The sequence below is a fragment of the Heloderma suspectum genome, chromosome 2 (genome assembly GCF_057233095.1).
Source record: "Heloderma suspectum isolate Gila_16-S chromosome 2, 16-S_ref, whole genome shotgun sequence".
NCBI lineage: Eukaryota > Metazoa > Chordata > Lepidosauria > Squamata > Helodermatidae > Heloderma > Heloderma suspectum.
The window spans coordinates 2706052-2717658 of NC_139459.1; the positions used below are offsets into that span (position 1 = coordinate 2706052).

The 11607-nt window shown below is 49.2% G+C and overlaps 1 long non-coding RNA gene across 1 annotated transcript in view; it reads right to left on the minus strand.

Moving 5' to 3' along the window:
• The window catches only part of LOC146351847 (uncharacterized), a 1244848-nt gene that overhangs the window by 1201776 nt on the left and 31465 nt on the right, over nucleotides 1–11607 (minus strand). The window lies entirely within an intron of this gene.

Below are 11607 nucleotides of genomic sequence, written 5' to 3' on the forward strand. Positions count from 1 at the left end.
TGCTCCCAACAATGGAGAAGGTCAGAGGGCGGGGGGGGGGGGAGGAAAGAGAGGAGCACAGGAAGCCTCACCGTAGGCTATAGAGATTGTATGGCTAGCTGTGCCCAAATTCCCATGAACTAACTGCAACACTGCCCCCTTCCTGTAACTTGCAGGCAAGGTTGCAATATTCCCAACACTGCATCCATTCCCCACCAAATAAAAGCCACCATGAGGGGAGGGGTGGAGTCTCAGGGCCCCCTGCCTCAACTGTGCATTTTCCCCTGCAGGGCTCCACTCACAGAAGATCCTTCTGCTTGAGTTTTGGGGATTCCTCCTCCCCCACACACACAGCACAGCTCACCCCATTCAGCAGGGTCACCTGACTCTCTAACCTGGTTTGCACAACATGACAAGCCAGATGTAGATTGTCATTGAACCATAGGTAATTGTGTGAATCCAGCCTTGTGGGTGGTTCTATGTACCATTTTCAGGGGGCTGAAGGGACTGGCATGGGAAGGAAGGGGGGAGCAGGGAACTCCCCCACTTCTGCCAGTGCAGTTGATCCAATGTCAATCTGGATCCAACCCCTGCTTTGGCCCTCATCTATTAGCATTGCACCCACAGAAGCAGGCACAAGGCACAGGGCCTTCTGTGGCCTGTCCAATGCAGCCAAGGGGTCTTTAATCATTACCCCAGATGCATGAGACCTGCTTGTGTGGGAATGGCTTCCAGGAAGCCTCTGGGATGATGTTTAAATGACCCAGCCACATGGGTGGGGGCCGATGAGAGGAGTCCCAGCTGGATGGGGGTGGGGAGATAGCCAACTCTGTAGGAAAGGCAACACGGGGACAAACTTGATTTCATAGAATCATAGGATAGTAGGGTTGGAAGGGGCCTACAAGGCCATGGAGTCCAACCCCCTGCTCAGTGCAGGAATCCAAGTCAGAGCATCCCTGACAGATGCCTGTCCAGCCTCGTCTTGAATGCCTCCAGGGTGGGAGAGCCCGCCACCTCCCTAGGCAATCGGTTCCATTGTTGTATTGCTCTAACAGTCAGGAAGCATTCTGGGGTGATCGAGAAGAGATCCGGGCCTTCCTCTCTGTGACAACCTTTCAAGGACTTGAAGAGCGCGATCATACCTCCCCCCAGTTTTCTCTTCGCAAGGCTAAACATGCCCAGTTCTTTCAGTCTCTCCTCATAGGGCTTTGTTTCCTAGGACTGAGCCCTGCAGTACCCAGCTCATTACCTCTCCCCAGTTTGAGAAGATCCCATTGATAAGCCCTCTTTGAGTCCGATGGTGTGGACTTTAAAAAAGCAAATAGCACCTGCGGGGGAAGCCTGATTAAGACTGGGACTGTGGCACTAGAGAAGAGGGTGTAACTTTGCCTTGCACTGAAAACTTCCTATCAATAGAAGAGCAGCTTTTACCTGGCTCCGGTAATGTCTACAGGACCCCACAGCCTCAGAACGCTCAGAGTAGGGGAAGCACCGAGCCCCTTCCTTCTCCCTGTGGAATACAAGGCTGGTGCTTAACTAGGCAGCCGCTGATTTCCAGACAAGGCCACTACTCTTGCCCGTGCTGCCAAGGCCTCTGGGAAGGAGGTTGGTCTCTTCGCTAGCACTCGCCTCGGTACTCTGCGCAGGAACTGTCTTAGACAAGGGTGTCCGTCTTGCGCTGTCTCGCATTTTCATGGCCTGGTTTTAAAAATGTAAGCTTTAATAAGTCGATACAACTCAGGTTCTTTGAGCTACAAGCCCATTAAAGTCCCAAATCAAACGGCCTGTATTTGTACCCTTGCGCTCTGTGGGAAACAGAAGGTTGGCTGGCTTGCCAGACGGCAGGATCATATGGGGGGCTCTGAGCTTTAATCAGCAGGAGTCATTGCTGTTCAGCATGCCTAGAGGACACATGTTGGGGAGGGCCGAGCGGAAGCATTGGCACATAGCCGGTGTAGCGGAGAGTCTGTGGCCAGTGAGGCCAGCGCTCCGGTCCCTGCTCAGGCCATTGGGCCCACGGGACCAGGGATGCTTTCTCAGTAATGGACCTCAGTGGCCCTCAACTGGTGGGATACATGCTGCCAGTGGGGCACAGACATAGTCCAGGTAGGATGTGGGCTTCTCATAACAATTACCAGGAATTCACTCTCCCTCCCTCCCCATGTCCACCTGTGAGTGCGATGGCCTGTCTCCTGCTGACCCACCTGTCTTGGATTAGCCATCTGTGACCTTTCACCTGCTAGAAGGAGCCTTTTTAACTCCTGATGAGATTTTTATATTTTTTGTTTGCGTTCTAAAGCCATAGCAATGCATTTTACTCCCAACAATACTACTGCACTTTTATGTCCTTGAAACATCATAAATTATAGTAACAAAATGCCTGTAAACTTAAAAATGTACTTCTCGAAAAAGAGGGATTTTTGTTTCTATCATGGTGGGACCAAGGTTCTTTCATAGAATCACAGAATCATAGAATAGTAGGGTTGGAAGGGGCCTACGAGGCCCTTGAGTCCAACCCCCTGCTCAGTGCAGGAATCCAAGTCAGAGCATCCCTGACAAATGGCTGTCCAGCCTCGTCTTGAAGGCCTCCAGTGTGGGGGAGCCCACCGCCTCCCTAGGTAATTGGTTCCATTGTCGTATTGCTCTAACAGTCAGGACGTTTTTCCTGATGTTCAGCTGGAATCTGGCTTCCTGCAACTTGAGTCCATTCTTCTGTGTCCTGCACTCTGGGATGATCAAGAAGAGATCCTGGCCTTCCTCTCTATGACAACCTTTCAAGTACTTGAAGAGTGCTATTGTATCTCCCCTCAGTCTTCTCTTCTCAAGGCTAAACATGCCCATTTCTTTCAGTCTCTCCTCGTAGGGCTTTGTTTCCAGTCCCCTGATCATCTTTGTTGCCCTCCTCTGAACCCTCTCCAGCTTGTCTGCATCCTTCTTAAAATGTGGTGCCCAGAACTGGACACAGCACTCCAGATGAGGCCTAACCAGTGCTGAGTAGAGGGGAACTAGTACTTCCTGGGATTTGGAAGCTATGCTTCCATGAATGCAGCCCAAAAGAGCATTTGCCTCTTTTGCAGCCACATCACATTGTTGACTCACATTCAGCTTGTGATCGACAACAATTCCAAGATCCTTCTTGCTTGTAGTGTGGTTGAGCCACGTATCCCCCATCTTGTAACTGAGCATTTGGTTTCTTTTTCCTAGGTGTAGAACTTGGCATTTATCCCTATTCAATGTCATTCTGTTGTTTTCTGCCCAGAGCTCCAGTCTATCAAGATCACTTTGAATTTTGTTTCTGTCTTCCAAAGTATTAGCGATCGCGCCCAATTTTGTGTCATCTGCAAATCTGATCAGCATTCCCTGCACCTCCTCCTCCAAGTCATTAATAAAAATGGTGAAGAGCACCCTTTGAGTCCGATTCTGTAGCCAACTGTGGGTCCACCGGATCGTTGTTTCATCTAGCCCACTTTGAGCTAGTTTGCTCATCAGGATATCATGGGGCACTTTGTCAAAAGCTTTGCTGAAGTCAAGTTATATTATGTCTACAGCATTTCCACAGTCCACAAGGGAGGTTACTTGATCAAAAAATGAGATCAGATTCGTCTGGCAGGACTTGTTCTTGACAAATCTATGTTGGCTTCAAGGAATCACTGCATTGTTTTCAAGGTGCTTCCAGATGGATTGCTTTATCATCTGCTCCAGAATTTTCCCAGGGATTGATGTCAGACTGACTTGTCTGTAGTTCCCAGATTCCCCCGTTTTGCCCTTTTCAAAGATAGGGACAACATTAGCCCTCCTCCAGTCATCTGGCACTTCCCCCATCCTCCATGATTTCTCAAAGAGAATAGACAGCGGTTCTGAGAGTGCTTCTGCCAGTTCCTTTATGACTCTAGGATGCAGTTCATCTGGCCCTGGAGATTTGAAGTCATTCAAAGGAATGAGGTGTTCCTTGACCATATGCCTATCGATCTCAAGCTGCAATCCTGCCCCTTCAGCCTGTACTTCGCCTTTGCCAGGGGGGTCATAGACCCTCTTTTGGGAGAAGACTGAGCCAAAGTTGGAATTGAGCACCTCTGACTTTTCTTTGTCATCTGTTATCTTTTTGCCATCCTTATTTAATAGCTGAACCACCATTTCTTTCCTCTGTGTTTTACTATACACGTAGCTGAAGAAAGCTTTTTTGTTGCTTTTAGCATCCCTCGCTAACCTCAGCTCGTTCTCAGCTTTAGCCTTCATCCTTGCAGTTCTATGCTACCTGCCTGTACTCTTCCTTTGTCACTTGGCCTTCCTTCCACTTCCTATATGTGTCCTTTTTTGTTTTCAGGTCATCTCTAAGCTTTTTGTGAAGCCACATTGGCTTCTTCTGTTGTCTTCCACCTTTTCTTCTTGTTGGAATTGTTTGTAATTGTGCCTTCAGAATTTTCTTTTTTAAAAGCTCCCACCCATCTTGGACTCCTTTTCTTGTTAGCATCACTTGCCATGGGACCTTACTGATCATTGTTCTGAGTTTATTAAAACTGGCTTTCCTAAAATCCAGGGTATGCGTTTGACTACACTTGGCTTTTGCTTCCTTTAGAACCAAGAACTGAAGTACAACATGGTCGCTTTCCCCCAGATTTCCTGTAACTGCTACATTATCCACTAAGTCTTCTCTGTTGGTTAGGATCAAGTCAAGGATAGCCGATCCTCTAGTTCCTCTACTTTCTGTAGGAAGAAGTTATCCACCATGACTGACTGGGGAATGCTGGGAGATGTAGGAATTTTCCTGTCTAAACATGCACAGGATGGCACCCTAACAGGCACAAGAGGAAACCAAAGTCTTCTCCAACATGGGGACCTCCATATGTGTTGGAGTCCAATTTCCATCATCCCCAGCCAGCATGGCGATTGGGATGATGGGAGTTGTAGCCCAATACATATGAAGGGCACCACATTGGGAACGGCTGCCATTGACTGGCTACTGTGTGGTTCTCAGCATGCTGTTTGTTCCTTCCTTTCTTTGTGGTTTGTTAAAACGTGCCAGACCAATGATGCAATGTGATGGCAAAGACATGAAACGACTGCTACAGAGGACTGCACAAGCCTCTTTCAGAAACTAGGCCCATGGAAGCAGAGACATTTCTAGGGCAGTCATACTCTGCCATGGGCGTAATTGGCATGCTAGGCATAATTAGGAAAGGAATTGAGAACAAATCTGCCAATATCATACTGCCCCTATACAAATCTATGGTGTGGCCACACTTGGAATACTTTGTCCAGTTCTGGTCACCACACCTAAAAGAAAGATATTGCAGAGCTGGAAAAAGTGCAGAAAAGGGCAACTAAAATGATCAAGGGGCTGGATCATCTCCCCTATGAGGGAAGGTTACAACAGCTGGGATTGTTTAGCTTGGAAAAAAGGAGGGCAGGGGAGACATGATAGAGGTCTACAAAATTATACATGGTGTGGAGAATGTGGATGGGGAGACATTTTTCTCCCTCTCTCATAATACCAGGACCCAATGGGGTCATCCCATGAAGCTGGTTGGTGGGAGATTCAGGACAGATCAAAGGAAGGACTTCTTCACACAGTGCATAAACTATGGAATTCGCTACCACAAGATGTAGTGATGGCCACCAACTTGGATGGCTTTAAAGGGGGGTTGGATAAATACCTGGAGGAGAAGGCTATCCATGGCTATGTGCTACCTCCAGTATCAGAGGCAGTGAGCCTGTGTACACCAGTTGCTGGGGAACATCGGTGGGAGAGTGCTGTGGCACTCGTGTCCTGCTTGTGGGTTCCCGGTCGACAGCTGGTCGGCCACTGTGTGAACAGAATGCTGGACCAGATGGGACCTTGGTCTGATCCAGCAGAGCTCTTCTTATGTTTTTACATTCTCACTTCATTATGTACAGGACAGCCAAGAGAACAGCCAAGAGATGCCTCCATCTATGTAGCAAAAGGGAGGAGGAAAGGAAATGCCTGAAGCCACATGGAGGTGGCAGCCTTTGGTTTTATTTATTACATTTCTATACCACCCAATAGCTGAAGCTCTCTGAGCAGTTCACAACAACTAAAATGATAAAATACACAACAATAAAATATAGATAAAATACAACATAAAACTTTTAAAGTTTAAACGACAGTATAAAAATAATGAACCAAAGCTAGCAGCAAGACATTTAAAATACCGTACCAGGTGAAAAAAACCAAAAACCGAAAATGCCTGGAAGAATAAGAAGGTCTTCAACTGGTGCCAAAACGAGCACAAAGTAGGCACCAGGTGAACATCTCTGGGAGGCTCATTCCACCATTGGGGTGCCACAGCAGAAAAGGCCCTCCTCCTTTGACGGCCATGAAGGGTGGCCCAACGGAGGACAACACGGAGCCATGGGCACAGTCTGATGAGAATGTGCCCTGTTGAAAAGATGGCAGATGTGCTGGCACAGAGTTCATTTCCTCAGGGCATGTGCAGGAGAACTTGCCCCCAGATGGTGCCTCACCTGAACTGGTTAAGGGCGAGATTGCCCTTTGGGTTTCCTGGTGTGAGAACCAAGGGACTTGGCCACATCCCCCTTTGGAGATGTGTGGACAAGCTGCATCCAATCAAGCCAACCTGCACGTGTGGCGAGGGGTCGAACCGCGATCCACAGCCATACGGCAGAGCACCATGCTGTGGTGGTGATGGTGGGGGGTTTCATGGCCTCTACATGGGAGCTACAGGATCTAAATGGAAGGGCCTGTGGGGAGGCAGTATAGGCCAGACTCCCCCTCTATACTGGAGTTCTTGGCAGCCCCTCCCTCACTTTGGCCCCCACCATTGCGGATGTAACCGAAGAGGCGTCAGGCACTGCCTTGCACAGCTCCCTATTTCCTGTGACATTTTCTTCAGTTGTTATTGGAGAAAGTTGCATTTTTGCGGGGCGGGGGTGGGGAAAGGGTTGGTCATGCATCTCCAATGCCACTGGAAAGCCAGCACTGACATCTTGTGAACAGAGCTCGAGAGATTCTCCCGTGGCAAAGCTCACACCTCGTTCTCTTGTAGGGACATGCACGGATGCCAGGGTGAGTGATGAGACACCGGTGACGTTCGCTGCGCCACCCATGTGGGACTTTGCTGGCACCACAGCAGGCTTGCTTGCAAGGCGCTGGAGAGGCGCAGTCGCGGGTCTTCTTCCTAGAAAGGAGCTGGATCATTTGACATTTAATTCATTTTTATCCCACGCCTTCCTCTGAGGAGTGCAGGGTGACTTACATGTTCTTTTCCCCCTCATCCAGTTAAACCTCACAGCAACCCTGTGAGTAGGCCATTACCGTTCATATCATACGTCCCACCTATCCCTCTGTCAAAAAAAAAGAAAGAAGGAAATTCTCAAGGCACAATTACAAACAATTCCAACAAGAAGAAAAGGTGGAAGACAACGGAAGAAGCCAATGTAGCTTCACAAAAAGCTAAGAGATGACCTGAAAACAAAAAAGGACACATATAGGAAGTGGAAAGAGGGCCAAGCAACAAAGGAAGAGTACAGGCAGGTAGCACAGAAGTACAGGGATGGCGTCAGGAAGGCTAAAGCTGAGAACGAGCGGAGGTTAGCTAGTTTGCTCATCAGGATATCATGAGGCACTTTGTCGAAAGCTTTGCTGAAGTCAAGGAATATTATGTCTACAGCATTCCCACAGTCCACAAGGGAGGTTACCTGATCCAAAAATGAGATCAGATTTGTCTGGCAGGATTTGTTCTTGACAAATCCATGTTGGCTTTGAGTAATCACGGCATTGTTTTCCAGGTGCTTACAGATGGATTGCTTTATCATCTGCTCCAGAATTTTCCCAGGGATTGATGTCCGACTGACTGGTCTGTAGTTCCCAGGTTCCTCCTTTTTACCCTTTTTGAAGATAGGGACAACGTTAGCCCTCCTCCAGTCATCTGGCACTTCCCCCGTCCTCCATGATTTCTCAAAGAGAATAGACTGACTGGTCTGTTTGAACTCATTCAAAGTAATTAGGTGTTCCTTGATAATAATATACCTCGACTTCAGCAAAGCTTTCGACAAAGTGCCCCATGATATCTTGATGAGCAAACTAGCTCAAAGTGGGCTAGATGAAACAACGATCCGGTGGACCCACAGTTGGCTACAAAATAGGACTCAAAGAGGGCTTATCAATGGGACCTTCTCCAACTGGGGAGAGGTAACGCGTGGAGTACCGCAGGGCTCAGTCTTGGGCCCAGTGCTCTTCAACATTTTTATTAATGACTTGGAGGAGGAGGAGCAGGGACTGCTGATCAAATTTGCAGATGACACAAAATTGGGTGCGATAGCAAATATCTTGGAAGACAGAAACAAAATTCAAAGTGATCTGGATAGACTGGAGCGCTGGGCAGAAAACAACAGAATGACATTGAATCAGGATAAATGCCAAGTTCTGCACCTAGGAAAAAGAAACCAAATGCACTGTTACAAGATGGGGGACACGTGGCTCAACGACACTACAAGCGAGAAGGATCTTGGAATTGTTGTCGATCACAAGCTGAATATGAGCCAGAATGTGATGTGGCTGCAAAAGAGGCAAATGCTCTTTTGGGCTGCATTAATAGAAGCATCGCTTCCAAATCCCGGAAAGTCCTAGTTCCCCTCTACTCAGCACTGGTTAGGCCTCATCTGGAGTACTGTATCCAGTTCTGGGCACCACACTTGAAGAAGGATGCAGACAAACTGGAGAGGGTTCAGAGGAGGGCAACAAAGGGGAATGGAAACAAAGCCCTATGAAGAGAGACTGAAAGAACTGGGCATGTTTAGCCTTGAGAAGAGAATACTGAGGGGAGCTATGATAGCACTCTTCAAGGACGTGAAAGGGTGTCACAGCGAGGAAGGCCAGGATCTCTTCTCGATCATCCCAGAGTGCAGGACACGGAATCATGGGCTCAAGTGACAGGAAGCCAGATTCCAGCTGAACATCAGGAAAAACCTCCTGACTGTTAGAGCAATACGACAACGGAACCAATTCCCTAGGGAGGTGGTGGGCTCTCCCACACTGGAGGATTCATGACGAGGCTGGACAGCCATCTGTCAGGGATGCTCTGACTTGGATTCCTGCGTTGAGCAGGGGGTTGGACCCGATGGCCTTGTAGGCCCCATCCAACCCTACTATTCTATGATTCTATGAAAGGAAGCAGGTGAAAAAGGGAGTCGTTGTGATCCTGCATTTAAAACGGAAGCAGAAAGCCCTGTTTTAAATGCCCGATGTTAGGCTGGTGTCAAGATGCCCTGGGAATTGGAGGCACTGTGCTGCAATGGTTCCACTCCTGCCTGGATTGTCAATTCCAGAAGGTGGTCCAGGGGGAATTATTGCTCTGCGCCTTGGCAACTATGCCATGGGGTTCCACAGGGCTCTATTTTATCTGCCACGCTGTTCAACAGCTATGTGAAACCGCTGGGGGAGGTTATCCGGAGGCCTGGGCTGAGGTGCCATCGTTATGCAGCTGACACACAGCTCTGCCTCTCTTTCTCATCAAACCCAGGTGAGGCGGTGGCTGTCCTGAATCATGCCTGGGGACAGTAACGGACTGGACGAGGGCCAATAAACCGAGACTCAGTCCAGACGAGACGGAGGTGCGGTTAGCGGGTAGTTCATCTGCCCGGCTAGGTGGTGTCCAACCTGTTCTGGAGGGGCAGCACGCCCCCTCAAGGAGCAGGCCCGTAGTTCAGGGTGCTCATTGTTACTAGAGGCACAGGTGGGCTCAGTGGCACGGAGCACCTTTCATCTGGTCCCTGGGCCAGCCCTGCCATGAGGCGCCCACACCAGGGGGTGGAGCAGGAAGAGCAGGGCATTGTGGTGCTCTCCTCCCTGCCCTGCCCTGCTGGGGGGTCCATCGCTGCCCTGCTGTCTCTAGCTGGTGCTCTGGGCCCCCTGGCAGCAGCTGTCCTGCTGTGGCATGTGGTGCCACTAGCGAGCGTCTGGCAGAGCCTGTGAGGGAGTGGCTGAGGGAGCAGGTGGGCGGGCAACAGCAGTGGCACCGTCCCCTCGCTCACGTCACGTGGCGAGCCACGCTGGGCTGGGCTGTCAGTGCAGGCTGGAATGCCAACTGCGCCCTCATCTGGACAGAGAGCGCCGAACCACAGCCATCCATACTCTGGTAGCTGCTCGTCTGGAGTACTGCAATGCATCATACGTGGGCTGCCTTTGGAAACGGTCCCAAACAGGCCGCGACATTGGTCAATGAGATCATATTATGCCAGCACGTTTCCAGCAGCACTGGCTGCCAGCCCATTCCTCAGCCCAGTTCAAAGTGCTGGTGTTAACATTCAGTCCTGTCAGGCTTGGGGCCAGGTTACCTCAAGGATCGCCTCCTCCCATAAGTACCTGCCTGGCCCCTTAGATCACCCTCAGTGGTCCTTCCCTGGGAGCCACCAGCCAAAGGAAGTGAGGTGGGTGGCCACTGAGGAGAGGGCCTTTTCTGATGTGGCACCCTGGTTGTGGAATGAGCTCACCTGGCACCCACTTTGCACTCTTTTTTGTACCAGGTCAAGACCTTCTTATTTTCCCAGGCACTTTAGTCTTCCAGTTTCAGTTGTTTTAAATCTGTTACTGTATTTTAATATTGCATTGTTGCAAGCCTTTATTTTGGTTTTTATTTTTATTTTATATTGTAGTTTTAAACTTTTAAACTTATATATTGTATTTTATCATGTTGTATTTCATGGTTTTAATTGTTGTGTACTGCTCAAAGAGCTTCATCTATTGGACAATGTAATAAATAAATAAGTAAATAAATGGGAATGGCCCCTGTTATGGAACTGGAAGGGGGATGACTTTCCCTACTGGTGGAGCCTTCTTGACATCCCCCCCAAGAATGACTGACAGGTTGGCACCACAGGCGAATCCTTGCCTAAACAGTCTAGTTGTCCAGCTTGGGAGATTTTAGCGTGGCAATGCATAAGGGCCAAAGTGGTGTAATGGTTAGAGTGTTGCACTGGGAATGGGGAGATCTGGGTTCAAGTCCCCACTTGGCAATGAAGCTTGCTGGATGACTTTGGGCCAGTCACTGCATCTCATCTAACCTACCTCACAGGGTTGTTGTGAGGATAAAATGGAGAGGTGGAGGAGGCTTATGTACTCTGTCTTGGGCTCCTTGGAGGAAAAAGTGGGATATACATGTAACAAATAAATAGACAAGTAACGTGCCAACTCCTTGATAGCCTACTGGCCACAAATTCATCAACATTCCTCTACAGTAGTGGTGGGCACCTTGTGGCCCTCCGGATATTGTTGGAATGCACTTCCCATCTTCCCTAGCCAGCGTAGCCAAGTGTGAGGAATGATGGAAATTGTAGTTCAAGAACATCTGGAGGGGCACCGGCTGCCTACCATGGCTCTACAGCACCCTTGCCCCACCTGGTGCCTCCCAGTTGTGTTCGAGTACAACTCCCAGCACCCCTCAGCCAGGGAAAGCCGTCTCTACAGGTACCTTCCTGTACTGTATCTCCCCCAGAGCTATGCTGAGTACATGAAGAGAAGGCAGGCAAGTTTTGTTTTTTGCAAAGTAAGATTAACAGTGCAATCGTGCACATGCAAACTCAGAAGTAAGCCCCACTGAGTTCATTTGGGCTTACTCCCAGGTAGGTGTCTATAGGATTGCAGCCATTTGC